This window comes from Trachypithecus francoisi, unplaced genomic scaffold (assembly GCF_009764315.1).
Source record: "Trachypithecus francoisi isolate TF-2019V2 unplaced genomic scaffold, Tfra_2.0 Lachesis_group17, whole genome shotgun sequence".
Taxonomy (NCBI): domain Eukaryota; kingdom Metazoa; phylum Chordata; class Mammalia; order Primates; family Cercopithecidae; genus Trachypithecus; species Trachypithecus francoisi.
Genome location: NW_022681462.1, coordinates 70,279,135 through 70,300,892, shown reverse-complemented (window position 1 = coordinate 70,300,892; position 21,758 = coordinate 70,279,135). Strand labels below are relative to the sequence as shown.

Here is a 21,758-nt window from a genome sequence, read left to right as displayed (position 1 = left end):
ACATCTGGGACACCCAGAATTCTTTTCAAAGAATCTGAGGGCAGGTAGACTTCACCCAGAGTAGATGGTGGCAAAGCCAGGGCAGCCCTGTCCCACAGCTGGTATCATTACCCTGTTCTCACATCCATGTCTGGGAAGCCTGAGCACCTCCTTGGTTCTCCATCTAGAGCCCCAGGATATATCCTTGAGATTTGCTATTTTCCACTCAGGAATTTATTTGGGGGTTATCATTTTGATGAAAATCTTTAAAAAGTTTGGATCTCTACTCACCATCTGGATGACCACATCATCATGAAATACCACTACATAATTCAGTGCTTGCATTTGTAGTTCTGTTTTCTGTTTATGCTTGCATCAAATAAAGGATGAAGATATAGCATATTGCTTGAATGTAGATTTTGCAGTAGAAAAAGGAGTGGGAGAATTGAGCTAGTCAATGCCCGTGATGATAGAGGCATGCTGAACCAGCACTGAGCTGTGAGTAGTGTATTCATGTATGTGGTGAACAGATACATTACCCAGACCGCCTTGTTGTTCAGACCAGCTTGCAGTGAGGAGGAAATACACAATGGAAAATGTTCTGTTTCTGATTCACACCACAATTCCTCTAATGTAGCTTCATCTTTGAATATGTAAGGCAGCCTTGTAAGGTCAACAAATGGCAAATCAAGAAAATTGGCATTTGAGGCTTGCTTACTGACATAACTTTTTAAAATTGAATTTGAAGTCTGCTTATCCTGAACTAGAAAACAAAACTTTTGAATTTTGCAGTTTTTTAATAGTATAATTGTCCTAATAAATACTCACCACGGTAGCTTTCTGAGGTCAAAATTCAAGAACAGAATTACATGTAGAACTGGAGCCAAGCCTCCTACTTCTGCTCCTAAACCTCATTTTGGTCATTTTGCTTATCAAAATAACATCATCAGTCCCATTAACTTGCTATTATGAATTAAATAGTGTGCTTTTGTAAGTCTGTATTAACTTTGCATTGTTTTGGTTCTATGGTTGTATATGAAATTAAGGACTTTATACCTAGATTTATAGTTGTATACATTTCAGTAATATTATAATAAAATATAACATTGAGAATCTTTAAGAATTTTTCCTTTTTATAAAAGGTCTATTTGCTTCTTAATTTTAAGAAATCCTTGATTAGCAAAATGAAGCAGCACATATTCCACTGCATACTGACCTAGATTTCTGCTATTGTTCAACAGCATAAATTACTTCAACACAATTGAAATTTATCCCCAGACTTCTTTAACCTGTAATTCAATCTTCTATTTTTTTATTTTGTGACAGAGTATTGCTCTGTCGCCCAGGCTGGAGTGCAGCAGCATGATTTCAGCTCACTGCAACTGCCTCCTGGGTTCAAGTGATTCTCCCGCCTCAGCCTCCCGAGTAGCTGGGATTACAGGTGTGCACCACCATGCCTGGCCAATGTTTTTGTATTTTTAGTAGAGATGGGTTTTTGTTATGTTGACCAGGCTGGTCAATTAAATCTTTAATATTCAGACTACCAAATCCAAGCCTCTTTCTCAAATGAGGCACGCCTTATTTTACTGGGCACCTGTGTGTTGTAAGTTCTGGGATGCCTGGAGCTGGCATGTCCTTGTTAGTTATTGCCCCCAGCCACAGGTGTTCCCAGAGCCCTGGTGGATCCCATTATGAGGACTGGCCTGTTTTTCAAATGTCCAAAGCACAGTTAAGACAAGGCCCTGGAGTTTAACTGAAAAAACAAGGATAGTCCAAGAACAACGAAGAGTAACTGATATGTTTTGGCTCTGCATCCCTACCCAAATCTCATGTCGTACTGTGATTCCCAGTGTTGGAAGAGGAGCCTAGTGGGAGGTGATTGGATCATGGGGGTGGTTTCTAATGGTTTGGCACCATCCCCCTAGTGCTGTCCTGTGATAGAGTTCTCATGAGATCTGGTTGTTTAAGTGTGTGGCACCTTCCTCCCCTGTCTCCCCCTCCATCATGTAGATGTGCCTGCTTCCCCTTTGCCTTCTGCCATGATTCTAAGTTTCCTGAAGCCTCCCCAGAAGCAGAAGCCGGTATAGCCTGCAGAACTGTGAGTAGATTAAACCTCTTTTCTTTCGAAATTACCCAGTCTCAGGTATATCTTTACAGCAGTGTGAGAACAGACTAATACAGTAACATAGTTAATACCACCAGAGGTTTCATTTAGGGCTTGCAGACCAATTCCTGACCTCTGAACTCCTACTCCACTACCCCAGCTCTCTGTCTTGTCCCCAGAAGCCCAGCCCAGCCCCCACTGAACCTCTCCAGGCCTCTCCCCACCTCACAGGCCTGATCTCCAGCTTTCTTCCTATCACAGAATGACCCACAGTAGAAACGTCCATCTCCTCCCAGGAAACTCCTGCTGCTACCCAGATGGTGAGCTCTGCCCTCCAAATGCTGGCTTATCCAGTCTTAAATCACACTTCATGTGCTATCCCAAACACACGGCTCCCATCCATATTAAGGGGCAAAAAAATGGCTCTAATTCTGCAAGGATATAGTCATCTTAAAAATACATTCCATTTATATTACAAAACAGAATTTAAAAGGTCTGCAGCATCTATATCTGGGTTTATAATAGCTTCAATTTTCTCCAAGAAAAACAAAAGCGTGTGTTTTAGCTTCGTGAAATTAAAGTGCCCTTTCTGGTCCTTTCCACCCAAATATAGAGCATCTGCTTTAAAGGTGAATTACATTATATCTAAAATTTCTAAAACAATGGCAACAATAATAATAATGAAAAACAAAGTCTCAGCTCTTTTGGAAATTATAGTAAATAAGGAAAAGTTTTTTTAAATGCAAAAATAATATCAAATGTTCAAAATCTATTTGTATTTTGTGACAATAAAATATAGCAGTGGAATCTATGAACCCTGATTCCAGGTCTAGAATCAGACTAGCTGGAATTTAAGATCCTGGCTTTCCTGTTGGCTAGCTGGGCAAATGACCTGAACTCACTGTGTTTTCCTATCCTCATCTGTAAAATGGGGTTGATAGTACCTCCCTCAGAGGGTTACTATGAAGATTTAAATATACAAGGGCTTAAAATATTGCCCACTGTATAATAAGTAGGCAGTACATGTGAACTGTGATGATCACAATGATGATAATAATGAAGACAGTGATGACGGTAGTGGTGGCAATGGTGGTGATGATGGCTGGGTATCTGAAGGAAGTTAAAAAATATCCCAGAAAGAGTTTCAATTTGTGCTTCTCATCATCATTGGTAATGAACAAGAAAAGTAGACATTGTCTCTTACTCTTCTTCAGTGCCCTTTTATCTCCAATGTGGCTTGTGCCATTTAATGTACAATGAGGGACTCAGACGAGGCTATGGTTGAGCCAATCGAATCTTTCGGACCCTTCTTTCTTCTGTGGTGACAGTCACATTATCAGGAACTCTAGCAAGCACAGTTCTTTACAGTTCTTTGTGCAAGATCAGCAGGGCAGAGCAGCGTCAAGCTCAAGGTACAAGAGAAGTCTGAGGAGGACCATCCGGCTGGGAGACTCCAGGGGGCAGTGAGAGGGACTGTGAGGTGAGGGAGCCAGAGGGAAGGGTCTTCCGATCATAAGGTGAGCAGCTGAAGAACTTCTCTCTGAGCTCCCAGAAGATAAATCCTCCTGCTATGGCTCCCCCAAACTTCCTGGCTGTATGGGATAGGGTGGAAGTCCAGGCTCTGGGGTCTGGTCTTGGCTGCGTCTTCAGAGGGCTGTGAAGCTGTTAATCTTCTATTCATCTCTCTGGACACTGCTGTGGGAGGTGGAGATGAGATTTCCATTCTTGATCTCAGTCCCTTCTGCTTCCACTCCCCACCTTACCTCTAGGGATCTCTTCTGCTGTCAGCTCTCAGAAGCAGGAAAGGAATCCCCAAATGAGAACTTCTCCTTGGGTCCCCAGTGATGTCATAGCTCAGTGGACAAAAAGATATTCATGACAGGTCACTAACCTGGTTACTCATTCAGTCAACAATATTTAACGATATTTCATTAAGAAAGTTTGAAGTGGTGAACATCATGAGAGTCCCCAAAAGTGCAAACTTAAATGATCCTAAAGCATGTAACTATATTCATTTATAATTATGAAAACAAAATACTGTGGCCAAAAATGCTCTAGAGTTTTGAAGTAAAAGATGCTATCTAAGCATTTCTGAGTGCTTGAAATGTATTCTTTATGTTAAAGAAATATGAATTAAATATAAATGATAGTTTTATGACAGTAGAGCAAATAGCTGTGTTTTAAGAAGGAATGAATGACCAACATTTATTATTATTATTAATTTAATGTTTGCATGCTGGCTTGCATATTTTTAAACCAAATTATTTAGTATAAACATATTAGGCAGTTTATATTTACTGTATTTACTGTTTGCTTTATCAACTGGTAGAAGGTCTTGAGTTCGCCTACATTACTCTCAAAACACCTTCAGGTAATTGTTGTCAAACAAGAGTTGACAATTTGCATTTTCTTGATTAGTAATGGTGAGTATTGTTTCTTTTTTCTTTCTTTCTTTCTTTCTTTCATTTTTCTTTTCTTTTCTTTTTTCTTTTTTTTTTTTTTTTTTTTGAGATGGAGTCTCTCTCTCACCCAGGCTGGAGTGCAGTGGCACAATCTTGGCTCACTGCAACCTCTGTCTCCCGGGTTTAAGTGATTCTCCTGCCTCAGCCTCCTGAGTAGCTGGGATTACAGCTGCACACCACCATGACTGGCCACTGTTTTTGTATTTTTAGTAGAGACAGGGTTTCACCATGTTGGTCAGGCTGGTCTTGAACTCCTGACCTCGTGATCTACCCGCCTTGGCCTCCCAAAGTGCTGGGAATACAGGTGTGAGCCACCACGCCCAGCCATGGTGAGTATTTTTTCTAAGTAACATAAGCCAGGCACAGAAAGACAAATATCATATCTTTCATTAATATGTGGGAGCTAAAGAAATTCATCTCATAGAAGTAGAAAGTAAAATATAGGAGGCTGGGAAGGGTAGTGGGGAAAAGGGACAGGGAGAGGTTGATTAACAAATACAAAAATATAGTTAGACAGGAGGACTAACTTCTAGTATTCCATAGCACAGCAGGGTGACTAATTAATAATTTATTGTGTATTTCAAAATAGCTGGAAGAGAAGATTTGGAATGTTCCCAATACAAAGAAATGATAAGTGTTTGAGCTGATAGACATGCCAGTTACCCTGATTTGATCATTACACATTGTATGCATGTACTGAAATATTACATATGCCCTATAAATACATACAATTATTATGTGTCAATTAAGAAAGAAAAAAAAAAAGGCTTATCTCCCAGTGATCACAGGGATGAGGAAAGAAAAACAAAATTAAATTTAAAAAAAAAGAGAGAATAAAGACTATGAAATTAACTTCTCAGCTCACATCTGTTGCATGATCATGAAATAGAAAACCACCTTCCCATCAGTGTTTTGGAGTGCCCCCAAGGCCCCCCCATAACGTTCACAGGCCACCTCTCCCACCTTTCAGATACCCCACCCTGCCAGCCTTCAGGATTTCCCCCAAGCTTTGCAGGTTCTCATTGAAACACTCATATACTTTATTATTTACTGGAACAAAAGGAAAATATGAGACTGGCCTCACCATTGGCTTTCCTTTTCCTCTTCCCTCTCCTCCCTACCTTCTGGGTTGTGGCAGCTGTAATTGGGTTAAGCTTTGTATAATTCCAAAGCTATGCTCATAGAAAAAAATATTGAAATTCTGTAGCGCAGCTACTAATGACCCAAGGAAAACTGGAAGCTGCTATAGACTTCTTTTTTCTTTTTCTAGTTTCTGGAACTAGGGGCTGATTCTTTTGAGATGCATAATTTAGTTGGAGCCAATTGATGAAGGAGTCAGTTCTTATTTTAGGAAACTGCCTTCAAGCTCAATTAGAAATCTTGAGACCTAGTATGAAATTTCCATTTTCACATAGCATACTATAAAAAATTGTCTGTTTTTAAAAATGAACTTATGTAAGGATAGTCAATCTGTTCAGCTTATGGCTTTCTTTTTTTCTAACTTCAAAACAAAGGTGTTTTAATTCCCATAGAAAAGTATTAACAAACAATGATGACTAACTTTATTCTTTTTTTATTTATTTTTTTTTTTATTTTTATTTTTTTTTTTTGAGGCGGAGTCTCGCTCTGTCGCCCGGACTGGAGTGCAGTGGCCTGATCTCAGCTCACTGCAAGCTCCGCCTCCCGGGTTTACGCCATTCTCCTGCCTCAGCCTCCCGAGTAGCTGGGACTACAGGCGCCCGCCACCTCGCCCGGCTAATTTTTTGTATTTTTAGTAGAGACGGGGTTTCACCGTGTTAGCCAGGATGGTCTCGATCTCCTGACCTCGTGATCCGCCCGTCTCGGCCTCCCAAAGTGCTGGGATTACAGGCTTGAGCCACCGCGCCCGGCCTAACTTTATTCTTATAATTAGCCTTTTGTAGTTGCAAAATGTCTTCATATGCTTTTTCTTTTTTTAACTTGGTCCCATGACAGTTCTTTTAAGGTCACTGGGACCTGGACTCCCATTTCTATTTGACGCCTGAGGAAACTGACCATCCAAAGCAAAGTATGCTGCCCGAGATCATGTGGCTGTTAAGTGGTGGGTCTGGGATAGAGCTCATTTTTCAACCAAGAAGAATTACCCTTAATGGAGTAGAATTTGCAGTGATCTGGTACTTTATGAACATACAAAGTTAATAAAGTCTCAGAAATTTGAGGATGCAGTGGGAACTCACCTTTGGAAGGGGGTGGAAATGGGCTCAGACCTCCACGAATAGGTGGCTGTTTACAAACTCAGACCCATAATGCTTCCTCCCCTGAAGAGGTTTCCTTTCCTGCTTCTACTGGGCTATAGTGGGAAATGACTGGCTCAGCCTTCCTCCTTTAGTTTTTAAAATCTGTATATGACAATCTTAGGGAGCAAAAAATATTTCAGGTGATGTGGTGGCTCATTCCTGTAATCCCAGCACGTTGGGAGGCCAAGGTGGGCAGATCACTTGAGGTCAGGAGTTCAAGACCAGCCTGGCCAAAATAGTGAAACCCTATCTCTACTAAAAATACAAAAATTAGCCAGGTGTGGTGGCACATGCCTGTAATCCCAGCTACTTAGGAGGTTGAGTCAGGAGAATCGTTTGAACTTGGGAGGCAGAGGTTGCAGTGAGCCAAGATCATACCACTGCACTCCAACCTGGATGACAGAGACTCCATCTCAAAAAAAAAAAAAAAAAAAAAAAAGGCAGCTTCAGGCCAAAGGCTGGGATAGGTTGTTTGCCAGACAAACAATAATGACAAATAACCTGGAAAAAGAAAAGTATGTTGATATCTCTTGTTCATGATGTCAGGGCAAGAACACAAGCCTTAGGGGCCGACACCCTGGCTTGCCCCCGGCTCTGCTGGTATTTGCAGAACAAACTCAGGCAACTCACTTTGCTGTGACAATCCTGTTTCCTCACCTGTAAAATAGGGCTGTACCTTCCTAATCTATTGTATTCTTATGACTATTAAATGAGATTTCATGGGAAATAATACTGATAAGCAGAGTTGCTTAATTGATGCAGTTTCTCCTTCCTGTACTTCACAGACTTGGCTCTTGAATATCTCTCACTGCCTTCAAAAGCCAAATACACAGTTACTCACTGCTGAAATGATGAGGTCCCTGTGTTCTGCCCACCTTGTCTGAGGACATGTGCAGTGTTTCCTTCCCCTGATAGGCGGCCTCACCAGCCTATCAGTGCAGGGGCACCTTTTCCTGGGATGTACAAAGCTGGAGATTAGCCAACCTTCAAAAATAGTTATTGAATAAAAGAACAGAGTTGGCCTGAGTGTTAATTCATAACCCAGGACCCCCTCAAGTAGGCTCTGTAATATGATGATTTTATTTATATTTCATTGAAGTCTAACAAAGAATATGAGTGTCATTTAAGCCTAATCCAACTTAGAGGTCACTATTTCCTACTCATCCTCAGCTGCAAGTTTAGAGACCATATTGGGTGGCAGCAGAAGAGCAGTTTCAACCTGGGCCTTGGTGAAACGCTGAAGAAGGAATTAGAGTCAGGAAGGTTGTCTTCTTTAAGCTTTAAAGAGGCAGGAAACAATGGCCCTGCTCAGAGAAAAGATGGCTATATTTAATACATCCAGGGCTTCCTTCCTACTGACCCAATTTTTCAAGGATGTATCAATGCTTGATACTCCCAATAACACTGTCAGCTTTTCATCCCATCAACTACTTGCACATTCAACAAATAACTATTCAGCACCTCTTATATGCCAGGCAACTGTGCTAAGTGTTGGTATGCAGTGCCCAGCACTTAAAGAAAGGCACTTCAAAGTCTTTATATTCAACTATTCAGTCTGTACTTGAATAGCTTTATTAAATCATTTTTCAGTGTCCAAAAATTAATGGTGCATCATTAAAAACCTCCAACAAAGACCTATCACTTTGGTGAAGAAGAGGCAGATCTCTCTTTCTGGTTGCTCTGAAATGAGAAAGTCTTTCTTGTATAGAGCCCATGTAGGCCTCTGGTCCTAGCTCCACCCCTCTGGAGCCATACAGAATGGGTTTAATCCCTCTCCATTTGCTATTCTTTCAAAACTGTGAAGACAGCTATTGCTTCTCCCTGAGGCTTTGTTTCTCAAAGCCAGCATTCCCAAATCTTTCTGCAGTACTACACACATCATGGTCCCTTCTGTATTCTCATCACAGTCCTTCTAATCCCCAAGAATGGTGGACAAAGAGGAAGGAACGACTGTCTGCTCTGAAAACCAGGCATGAAGATAATACTCTGAAATTTCTGGCAACCACATGAAGGAGAATGGGCACAGCCAGGGTCTGAAGATATCTAACATATATCAAATGCAGAATTTGGAGCAAATTAACCGGATATTAACTGCCAGGAGATGGAATAAAAATAGGAGCATTTAGACAGACCTTCAGGAAAGTTTCCCACCATGAGCCTGGACTGTGCCAAACCCCAAGCATTTGGAAAATAGCTCGAGATGTTCAGCAAGTCCCAAATGCAAGCATTTGGGGATGGTTTGTGCTGTCTTAATTGTCCTTGTTTCCACTAGAGTAGCTTGTCAAGGCACTCATTTGCTGAATTTCTTCCAGATAAAGACTGGTTTCTGATTCAACACAGTTAGAGCCTCTCCCTCCCTCTTTTTTTTTCTCTCTTTCTTTCCCCTTTTCTTTGTTGTTGGCCAAAGTTCTTCCCAGGAGACCACAGATTTCTCTCAATGAGGACTGTTTTCATTATCAGGTACGATGAGCATATTGAGGAAGTTGATTTATATTCATTTTGAAGTTTCTCTTTAAGAGAAGAAAAGTGATCATCTCTCCTCTTAAAGTAGCTGGCACTTGTGCTGCAAATGTATTAAACGTTTCCAGACTAAATTCCAGCAGAGTACAGTCTATCTTTATACCGGGATAATGGACTACAGTGTTTAGACAGACCCCTGCTTTCTGGTACAGAAGAGAAGGTTCAGGTATAATGCACAGAGACTAAAGGCTGCAGCATTCCAAAGAGAAATGCTGAGAACTGACTGATATACCAGAGTCATCCAGAATGATCTGGAGACTAAGGTGAGGAGGCTGCCCTGAGCTGAAGTAGCACTCACCTTCCCAGGATCAAAAGGCAATATGCAGGAAAAAAGAGTGGACATTCAGTTTGGCCACGCCATACTCTCAGGACATTTGGTGTGAACATACTAGTGGCAGAACACCAAGCCCAGTGGCAATGCTTCCACATGACACAATCCCTACAAGAAGAGAAAAGTTCTAGGGATACAGTTGGGAGACAGTGGGGAGGTCAATGATGGAAGACTGGTCTTTTCTTTTGACAAATTAAAGGTTGTTTTTAAGCAGAAAGAGGACAGCTCCAGATTTGCCAGAGCTCATTATGCTTATTGCTCACTCATGAAGAAACTTAAAACCATCTTGTCCTTCAGCCTAATCATATTCACAGGCTAACTCAATCACAGGGCGGTCTATCAGACACTGTGGGCTGTCTACCCAATATCCCTTCTTGTATCATCCTGATAAGATAACCCTGATTTTGTTAGGGGTGGGTATAATTGACTTAATTGTATCAGTTTCCATGCTATACTTTTCAGCATTCCATGCAACAAGGACTAGCTTTGGAGTACAGTTTTAGCTAAAGAGGTATAAACAGAAGTCTGTGGGGATTTCCAGTAAAGTTTTCTTTTTTCAGTTGAGAGTTGAAACCATCTTGCTCCCTTTTTTGTCTTCCTGTTTTAAACATGAGTGTGAGACTAGAATTCAGCAGCCATTTTGTGACAATGAGGATGACAGTCATGCACTGAGATGGGGGAACAGAAAAATGGTAGGAGCCTGAGACTTGATGTGTCTCCAGCAGGAGACCTAGACTACCTCCTTCTGCATCCACCGGTCCCCTCACCCCCCCACCCCACATATACACATACTTTTCCACCTCAGGAAATGTAACCGCCATCTTCCCCAAAGCTTTAGGAGTCATCCTTGATTTTCCCCTTTCTCTTACCATCCCCTCTACTCTTGTATATTCCATCTATTACCAAATTCTATCAATTCTACCAGCAAAATAGATCTGAGATTCATCTCTTTTTCATGTCTGCTGCTGCTTCTGTAGTGAACTCTTTCACACCTGGAATGTTGCAAGAGTCTCTTACTGAGTCTCTCCACAAGGGCTTGGCTTCCTGCAATTCACCTCTACATAGCAACAGGAGTGCTTTCCCAAAACAGGCCTGATGGCATCACTCCTCACTCCCCACTTAACACCCTTCTGGCTTTCCACTGCATTGAGTTCCTCATGAGAGCCCTGAGGCCCTGCGTGACCTGGCTCCTGGACACCTCTCCAACTTCTCTCACCACTCTTGCCTCTCTTCCAGTGGCTCAAAACCACTTATTCTCACCCAGAATGTTCTTGCCTTCAGTTCAGCTCTATTTCATCCTTCAGGTCTTAGCTTAAGTGTCATGAAAATCTTCCTGACCACTGTGTCTACAGGAAATTACCCTGCTGTTGCTCTTAATCCTGACCCACTCCCTTCTTAACACTTTTACAACTTGCAATGATTGAATTGGCTTGCTTACCTGTAGTTATTTGGTTTCGGACAACTGACTCCACTTAGACAGGGCCCAAATCCTTTTTGTGATTTTTTATTCCTAGTGCCTAGTCTACTGCCTGGGACATAGTTAGAGCTCAGCAAATATTTGTGAAATGAATGGTGGATTGATTTTATTTGGATATGATATGATGCAGTGTATGCAATTTTTCACTTGATAGAAGTATATGGAAATTTCTATTACAATGTTTATTTTAAGCTACTGTTTATAAATCATATATAACATATACTTTCAAGCTCATTTATTTTACTTTCTCACTTTTCAATTGATGCTTATGTCAGAAAACATAATTTGAGTCATGAATGCATATTAAAACATAGATTGAACTTTATTTTATGGCATCAAAATACTTTCCTGATCCTGAAATATTCTTTTTTCATAATATTCTTATAAAATACTTTCTGACCATGAAATATTATTGTTTATATAGTTCTTACAAAAACTAGATTCCCTTAATATTTCTGTTTCTAAATGGAAAGATCAGAAAGACTTTTTCAGATTGGAATGCAAATTCCAAATTTCTTTGGAATGACACATGGGTGTTGTGAATAAACTTATTCCTGGGTAACAGCATGGTCTGTGGAATTAGAAAACCTGGATTCAGGCTGGGCGCAGTGGCTCGTGCCTGTAATCCCAGCACTTTGGGAGGCTGAGGCAGGCGGATCACAAGGTCAGGAGATCAAGACCATCCTGGCTAACACGGTGAAGCCCCATCTCTACTAAAAATTTAAAAAAAAAAAAAATGAGCCAGGCATGGTGGTGGGCGCCTGTGGTCCCAGCTACTCAGGAGACTGAGGCAGGAGAATGGCAAGAACCTGGGAGGCAGAACTTGCAGTAAGCCGAGATCGCGCCACTGCACTCCAGCCTGGGTGACAGAGGGAGACTCCGTCTCAAAAAAAAAAAAAAAACAAAAAAAAACCCTGGATTCATATCCAGTTTTTGACAGTCATTTACTATCTGTGTTACATAGAGCAAACTGTGTGCCTTATTTGTGCCTTAATTTTCTCAACAGCACTATCAGGGCATAGCAGAAACATCCATCACAGCGTTGCTGTAATGTTTCAATGAGAAAATGCCTTGTTTTGAGAAAATGCCTTGTAAACATGTGTCAAAGTACTTAGAATATAGCGAACACCGCCTAATTTTAGATATTGTATGAGTTTCCTAGAGCTGCCTTAATAAAGTACCACAGATTGGAGGCTCGAACAACAGAATTTAATTTTCTCACAGTTTGGAGACCAGAGGACTCGACCTAGGTGCTGACAGGCTTGGTTTCTCCTGAGGCCTCTTTCCTTGGCTTGTAGATGGCTGCCTGCTCCCTGTGTCTTCACATGGTTCTCCCTTCCTTCCCTCTGTACTTGTTGTGCCTAAATTTCTTTTTTTTTTTTTTTCTTTTTGAGACATGGTCTCACTTTGTTGCCCAGGCTGGAGTGTAGTGACGCAATCACGGCTCACTGCAGCCTTTACCTCCCAGGCTCAAGTGATCCTCCCACCTCAGCCTCTTAAGTAGTCGTGACTGCAGGCATCCATCCCCATGCCTGGGTAATTTTGTTTATGTTTATGTTTTTGTTTTTGTTTGTTTGTTTTGTTTTGTTTTTTAGAGACGAGTTTTGTCATGTTGCCCTGGCTGATCTTGAACTCCTGGGCTTAAGTGATCCTCCTGCCTCGGCCTCCCAAAGTGCTGGGACTGTAGGTGTGAGTCACTGTGCCCAGCTTGCATTTCTTCTTTTAAGGACACCAGTCCTATTGGATCAGGACCCACCTAATAACTTCATTTCAGTTTAATTACCTCTTTAAAAACCCTATCTTCAAATACAATCACATCTTGAGGTACTAGGGGTTAGGACTTCAGCATATTACTTTTAGGGGACACAATTCAGCCCTTAACATTGTTAATATCATTCCCCAAGATCATGTGTAGAGTTTCTTTCTTTAACACTGGTTTTTGAAGTCCTGCAGACTTTTTAACGAGAATTTGAAGAGATGAACATCATCACATCTGGTAACTAGCATTTTGAGGGAAACTTGCAGGGTGCTTGTCTCTTTTATGCTTGTTATTGGCTTGTTTTTAAAGTGAGTGTTCCTTATACTTCCTGGTTTTAGCAAATAATTTACTAAGGTCTACTTAAGTTGTGTGAGACTAAGAATAAACACAATTGTAAACTGGGTATGATGGTCAGAACCACCCTGGAAGTGAACGGTGAGCTGAGCTGAGTGTGAGTGAAGGTGAAGCCGTAGCCATCCTTCCCCAATGCTCACCAGCCTGCACCCTCCAGGGCTTCTCAACCTCTGTGTAGACACTCTGACCCATTCCAATAAGAGAGAAAGTACTTGAAAAGTTATATTGCCAATTTTTAGAAAGTAAAAGTGGAAACAGATCTTCAGACCTACCTTTAATGGTACAGGCACACTGAAACCCCAACACCAAACTCTGAGGTTTTACTCTCCACCATTGAGAGATGCTAATCTAAGCTAAAACTTCTCTCCAGCAACAGAATAACTCTTTGTAATATATACTTGAAAGTTAAGCATAGACAGTGTATTGAAATTCCTGGGCTTGAATCTTGCCATTTATTAGCTATTTGGTTGGTACAAAAGTAATTGTGGTTTTTGGCATTAAAAGTAATGGAAATTGGGGCAAAAGCAGGTAATTAGAAGTAATATGTGATGGTAAGCATGTCATTTACCCTCTCTGAGTCTCAGTTTCCTATACCATAAAATTGGGAAAACAATATATATTTCTCTATCTCCCTGAATTCTTATGAGGAGGAAGAGATATAATAAAGCACTTAGAAAACTATAATCAACCAAAATCAATGCAACAGTCAATACAAATCAATACTGATAGTGAACACTTAGATGGTCCTTACTCTGCTAGGTGCCATTCTAAGAATTTCATATGCATGGGTTCATTTGATCTTCAAAACAACTCTATGAAGTAGGTACTGTCATTAGCCCTCATATGGCTGTTGAATTAGATACACAAATTTTAAGTTGGCTTTTAAATTCCTGTACGCTTGGGTTTCTCACACTTCATTGTACATATAAGTCCCCTGGGAATCTTGTTGAACAATGCAAAGTCTTATTTAGTAGATCTGGGGAGGGGCTAGAGATCTTGCATTTCTAACATGTTCTCAAGTTATCAGATTTAAAGATGAGTTGTATACATTTTTCTTTTGCACACACAAAAAGCAAGTATTCTAAATTTGCTGGTTCTGTGTTAAATGTCAGTAACATGCTTATTAGTGATGTGTGTGTGTATGGGAGAGGTATTTGTATGTATGTATTTAAACAATCTAACATTGAGTATTTCAGCACATGAAAATGTGCTCAACATCACTAGCCATCAGGGAAATGCAAATCAAAGCCACAGTGAGATACTACTTCATACCCATTAGGATGGCTATAGTAAAAGAAAATAAAACAAGTGTTGGTGAGAATGTGGAGAAACTGGAACTCTCATACATCGCTGGGAAGATATAAAATGGTGTAGCCACTGTGGAAAACAAATTGGACATTCCTTAGTAAGTTAAACACAGACTTGCCATATGATCCAGCAATTCCACTTGTAGATATACACTCAAGAGAATTGAAAACATGTTGAGATTGGCTGGGTGCGGTGGCTCAAGCCTGTAATCCCAGCACTTTGGGAGGCCGAGACGGGCGGATCACGAGGTCAGGAGATCGAGACCATCCTGACTAACACGGTGAAACCCCGTCTCTACTAAAAAATACAAAAAAAATCTAGCCGGGCGAGGTGGCAGGCGCCTGTAGTCCCAGCTACTCGGGAGGCTGAGGCAGGAGAATGGCGTAAACCCGGGAGGCGGAGCTTGCAGTGAGCTGAGATCCGGCCACTGCACTCCAGCCCGGGCGACAGAGCCAGACTCGTCTCAAAAAAAAAAAAAAAAAAAAAGAAAACATGTTCACACAAAACCTTATACATGAATATTCCTAATATCTATATTGCAAATGCCAAAAGATGGAAACAACTCAAATATCCATCAATTGATAAATAAACAAAATTGACATATCCCTACAATGGAAAATTATTTAGCCATAAGAGAATGAAATACTGATACATGCTATACAACATACATGAAAACATTATGCCCTGTGAAAGAAGCCAGATACAGTAGGCCACATATTGTATGATTCCATCTATATAAAATATCAACAACAATAGGCAAACTCATAAAAACAAAAGAGGCTGGGCACGGTGGCTCATGCGTGTTTTTATTTTTAAAAAGTACAGGTGTTTCTGACCAACTATTCCTTAATCCAAGGTCACAACTTACTCCTATATTTTCTCCTAAGAATTTTATAGTTTTAGCTCCCACTTTTAAGTCTGATTCACTTTGATTTAAGTTTTGTATATGCGGTGAGATGGGAGCCCAGCTTTACATTTTTGCACATGGATTACCAGTTGTCCCAGCCCATTTGTTGAGAAGACTATTGTTTCCACACTGACTTGTCTTGGTACCCTTATTATGATGATTAAATTGTTTGTGTCACTTGGCTAGGCTATGGTACCCAGTCATTTGTGAAGGTATTTTGTAGATGTGATTAACATCTACAGTTGATTGACTTTAAGAAAAAGAGATTACCCTGCATAATGTGAGTCATCCTCATCCAATCAGTGAAGGCCTTCAGAGCAAAAATGGAGGTCTCCCTGAGAAGAAGGAATTTTGCCTCAAGACAGTTACGCAGAAGTTCTGTCTGTATTTTGCCTGCTGGCCTACCCTACAATTTTTACACTCAAAACTGCAATATCAACTTTTGCCTACTTTGCTTGCCTTTTCTTTCTTTTCTTGCCTAATTGCCCTGACCAGAACTTCCCATACAATGTCAAATATAAGTGGCAAGAGTAGACATCCCTGTCTTGTTCCTTATCTTAGAGAAAAAGCTTTTAATCTTTTTCCATTACATATAATTTAGTTGTGTTTCTTTTTGTAGATTCTCTTCATCAGTTTGAGGAATTTCCATCCTATTCCTAATGTTTTTAGTGTTTTTATAATGAAAGGGTGTTGGATTTTGTCAAATGCCCTTTCCACATCTATTGAAATAGTCATGTGGTTTTTGTCCTCATTTTACTGACTTAGTGTATAAAAGAGGTTGATTTTTATATGTTGAGCCACTCTTGAGTTCCTGGGATAAATTCCACTTGGTCATGGTATATAATTCTTTTTATATTTGCTAGAAACACACACACACACCCCCTAAAAACCACTGTATTAAAAGCATTTAGCAATAAAACAACCAACCAAATGAAAAAGAAACAAAAATAAAGTCCCTGAGATAACTTTGTAAATTAAAGATGTTTTTGTAATTTTAAGAAATTATTATGTTTGGAATGTTGTCAGATACAGTACATCTGAATTGAACAAAAATGACTAGGTCATTCTGATGAATCAAACTATTAGACAAGCAGGATTCAATATGGCTTATAGAACATCTTTGAATTTCTGCCATAATTTCAAATATTACATTCTTTTCCACATTACCTGCACTTCCATTTGCTGCCTCCAAATCCCTGGGGGGTAGGGGCTATTAGGGATAGTGCAGAGTTGGTGAGCATGGCATATACTCTGGATTACCCTAAACATGCAGCATTTTAGGGAAGGTAAGTCCAGCAAGTAGAGGCAAACACGAGCCAGGCCTTATGTGTGTCTTGTTAACTCAGCTGTTAATCATGCGGGCTTGTAGGCCGTGGGGTCAGAAATCCCTTAAATCACTCAATTTTTGGCCTTAAACCCAGCTGCTTCAGCACAGAAATCATTGCTCATTTTCACTTTGGATTACCAGTTGCTTCTTAGTTTCCACAACTGTCTTAGATGTGTAATTGTATTCTTGTGGCATTTTTGGTAAGGAGTTCCATTTATTTAGAGTAGAATAGCTAAATGTACAGAGAAATGGAGGGTTGTTATAGAACCTTGGTCAAGTGTGAAGGACTTCAAGGTGCATGTAAAATTCACTTAATCTGTGCCCTTTAAATGTGTATCAAAGGAGATGACTTCTTAACACTTCCATCTTTTCTCACTGTCCCCATTAGCATTACAGGTCTCTCTGCCAAGAAGTCTTCCTTACCTCTGACTAGCCTTTTGCTCTTGTTCTGTCATCAGTGAAGATAGAGAACAGCTGCTCTATTTTATGGCCTCACTGTTACTTTAATTTACATCTGCTGTAAACAGGATTGCTTAAAACTTAATAGAACATTTCAGTTGGGCATGTAGAAAGGACCCTCTGTCTTGCCCCAGTCATTCCCAATAGATGTAGTTTATTGCCTTAATTTATGATTTTGTGTCTGTTGTTGTTGCCTTTTTTTGGTAAATAGCGTGATTTTATTTTTATGACCATATTCTTCCTAGGAATTCTCTGAGCACATGGTGTTTCAAAATCTTGCTAATTTAAAGACCCATTTCACAGACTGAGAGATGATCTTGATAAGATAATAAAAGGAGAGTTTAAGTAATACCACATGGTCTCAAAGTTGGCAAAGACTCAAGCATTGCTATTGCAGCTCCTCAGAGGTGATGTGGCTGGAGCTCATAGATAAAGGCTCTGTAGCTAGATCTGTGTATCTAACATTACTGCTGGTATTTTACACAGTTAGAAATATCTAAGGGGAAAATCCTGGCATGAAATGGAGTGCCTCTTTCCCTTTAGATGCCTTTCTACTTTGGCCAAAGAATGGAGAAGTCTTTTGTAAGGGCAGACTGGTAGCTTCTACCCACTGATGGCACTGACCTGTGACCCAGAGAGCAAGGATAAAAAATGTATAAATAGGCATATGATTTCTCAGAGAATGTTGCTTAAAGCTTAAGTCATGGGGCTAAACTTTTTCCTGCCCTGTGGATTTATGACCTCATATGTGGATGGGAGAAATGCAACAGCAGATCACCACTGGGTGAACCGGCAACCTCTGCTGTGGGCTGCAATTTCTTACCCTCTCAAGGAAGCAAATCAGGTTACTCCCCTGTGAAATCATGTTTTCACTCCATCCCATTGCCTCCTTTGTGGGCTTAGAGGAATTCCTTCACTGATACAGACAACCCCAAAGCTGACCAGGATTGTTTTCAGGGATTTTACAAATAGAGAAGAGCTCAGAGGTAGGGATTTCAGTTTCCATTGTTAATTCAACATCCTTTCTTCCTGGAAGTGGAATCAATGACATATTCTCTAGCAGAATCAATTCTTGTTTTTAAATAGCAGGTGATAAGGATCTAGGGACCATTCTAAGGGATTTCTCTTTTCCATGATCAAATTCTTTAGAAACCATGAATTCTTCTGACAGTCTGTTATTTCACAAAGGGACTTTCTAAAAATTGGCCTACACTGGTAGAAGATTTGTACTGTTGTCAAAAACTACCCCCATGTGCTGTGCTTAACTGTTTGGGTCCTAATCCAAGCTCTACCACTTAACCTCCCTAGGCCTCAGAATAACAATATCTACCTACATGCACCTGAATCTCTTAGAACAATGCTCAGCAGACAGTGAGTGCTTAAACTAACCTTGGCCATGATGACAATGGTGGTGGTGGTGGAGATGATGTGCTAGGTGCTTGACTAGTCTCTTTAGATGTAAGCGAATCCTCACAAGTATCCATTTCCCTTTTACAGATGAAAGAGCAAGTCTCAGAGAGAATAAATAATCAGCCCAAGGCCATAAAGTTAATAGGTGGCGGGGCATTCAAGCTTGGGTCTTTCTAATCCTGCCTGAAGCTCTTTATTGCACCACCAGGTTACCGGCCCAGACATCAGCAATATGCATTAGGAAAGTTCTTTATGATTTAGAATCATTTCACAAACATTACTTGTCATTGTTTAGTCTTTCCGTGGATCTATAGGTTTTGATTACCAGCATCACCATGAACAAATGAGAACATGGGTTCAGATAGGATGAAGCTGGCTTGAGTTTACCCACCTAACAAGTGTGGACAGGGACCTGGCTCAGCCTAGGTTACTCCGCCTATGGAATGAATGCTTTCTGTAATCCAACATGGCTTTCAGTGCCCAATCTGAATTCCTTTCCTTGTCCATCAAGACTGCCATCTGTTCCCTCAATGCATGCTTCAGTTTTTCATTTAAACTCCGGTCAGCCTCAGCTGGTCAGCTCACCAGGTGTTCTACTTGGGTCCTCTGCCCTTGCTGTGCTGCTTTGCACATGGTCTTGACAAGTTTTTCTTCACAACTGACCTTCGAGGAAGATCCTGTGACTGTCTAGGTCACGGGGCTGGGATATGACACAGCTGGATGCAGAGACCCTCCAAGCACTTCCTTACACTGTTGTGTGCTCAGAATCACTGCCTCCTTAGCCCTGATGAAAGAACCTTTAGAAGGCCTGCTCAGTGGCTCTGAGGTCTCTACAGGAGAAAAGACCATTTCTGAGATAACAAGTATACTGAAGTAGCAGTGGTTCTTAACAAGAGCTCCTTGAAGTGGTCTTCAAAGTAAGCCAGTAAGCAGACACAGCTATTGGTGAGAACAGGTATAATGCATAATTATCTCAGTTCTGAAGAAAACAGGTGGTTTGCATGACTAGCTTAGAAACAAGTGGACTGGTTGTATTTGAATGTTGAAATTACAAAGTCAAGAGACTGTACCCTGTATCATAGAAGGGCAGTAAATTTTTATTGAGGGTAGTTATCAAATTTTTATTGAGTACCATCTAAATGTTATAAACTCTGCACTGGGCACGATGGATACAGTAGTGAATAAGACGGACAAAATCCCTGTCCTTGTGAAGCTACATCCTACTAGAAGAGCTAGACTAAAAACAAATGCATAATATTATATTTGGGAGTAGTAAATACTATTCTCCAGAAAAATAAAATGTGGTAAGGAGATAGAGATTGAGTGTGTGTCAGGAGTATGCATCATGGTGACTGTTTTTGATACGAAATGGAAGTATCTCTGGGGAGGTGATTTTAAAGGTAAGAAGGAGCTGACAATGAGGAGATCTGGGGGGAAAATATTCTGGATTGCAGACGTAGAAAGAGGAAGTCTCCTGAGCAGAAAGGAACTGGGCATGTTCGTTAAATTGCAAGAAGTCATTCTACATGTTAAGTGTCCTTAAGAAAGTAGTGTAATTTCTCTGACTCTCATTTTCCTTACCTATATAAAACTCAGATGTCAACTGTGGCCTCTTTTGCTCTCAAATTAGAGGAAGTATTGCACTAATGCATCTCCCCAGCCATCACCCTCACTACAATCCTGTAGCCAATAAAAGTTTGGTTGGGCGAGGTGACTCATGCCTGTAATCCCAGCACTTTGAGAGGCCCAAGTGGGCAGATCACCTGACGTCAGGAGTTTGAGACCAGCCTGGACAACATGGTGAAGCCCTGTCTCTACTAAAAATACAAAAATTAGCCGAGCGTGGTGATGCGTACCTGTAATCCCAGCTGCTTGGGTGGCTGAGGCAGGATAATTTTTTGAACCCAGGAGGCAGGTGGAGGTTGCAGTGAGCCGAGATCACACCACTGTACTCTAGCCTGGACGACAGGGTGAGACTCAGTCTCAAGAAAAATAAAAAATAAAAATAAAAAAATAAAAAATAAAAAAACTCCAAAGCCCCTGCCTCTCAAAGATTTCCCAGTTCCCGATCCCATATATATAGTTTTGTCTCTTGAGGCTTTGACTGCACTGGGAAACCCAGACCCTTTCATAAGAACCACAGAAACCCTCTCCTAGGAACTGTGTGCATAGCAGATGAGCTGAAGATTTGGGGCTGAAGAGAGCCCTGAGGGGAAAACAGCCAACCTGTATAGGAGCTATAGGGCTGACAGCTCCCATACAGCAGTGCTAGGAATTCTCTGGCTCTTTCTCAGGGCTAGCCTCTAACTTTCTGGCTCCCTCTCCTCTTCTTTTATTTCTCTCACCTTTTCCTTCCAATAACAAAACAACAACTTTTTTCTCTCTTCTCCTGCCCCCATCTCTTTTGACATCACAAAATCTCAACTAACCCCAAATATCTTTCAAAGTATTTTCTTGAACAAATACAATGGCATCTCTCAACATGATTCTGGAGCCAGTTTTAGTAAAAAGTAATTTTTCACATCTCTGCATTTAAATTGCAGGCAATTATATTGGCTTTTTGAGGTCATTGGAAGGATGACACAAGATGATACATGGACTAGCTTTAGTGGCATTACAGGCATACAGTAAATATTTGATTAACAGAGATGAGGCTAAGTGTGGTGACCATTGTGGCAGTGGTTGTTATCAACCCACTACTTGTTTGAGGCCAGACAACTTTGGAGTTTAACTTAGAGGAGCTAAAGAGATGAAGAACTAAGAAAGTTCTTGCCACAAAGAGGGAAGCAGAATATTGCGGGTACACTGAAAGGCAGAATGAAACAAAACAAACAGAAAACTCTAGAGATTGGAGGTAGGTCAAAGAGAACGGAGAAGAAAAGTGATAGATGCAAAGCTATGCAACAAAAATGTAAATAAGCTTTATAAAACTTCAGACCTAAGTCCTAAACCTGGTGGGTGAATGGCACTTACAATCTCTCCTACGCTGTGGAATACGAATTTGCAGAAAGCAGTTGAAAGAGCACAAAATGACTTCTGGTTAAGGATCATGGTGTACAGGCATTAATTCTCACCCTCCCCTTCT

General features: G+C 40.7%; 1 long non-coding RNA gene across 2 annotated transcripts in view; it reads right to left on the bottom strand.

The window, feature by feature from the left end:
- LOC117062457 overlaps positions 1-21,758 on the bottom strand; it is a 52,345-nt gene extending 30,587 nt beyond the window's left edge. For both annotated transcript variants that reach the window (XR_004428386.1, XR_004428388.1), the window contains exon 1: positions 21,647-21,758. This is a non-coding gene — a long non-coding RNA (uncharacterized LOC117062457). The remainder of the gene's footprint in view (positions 1-21,646) is intronic.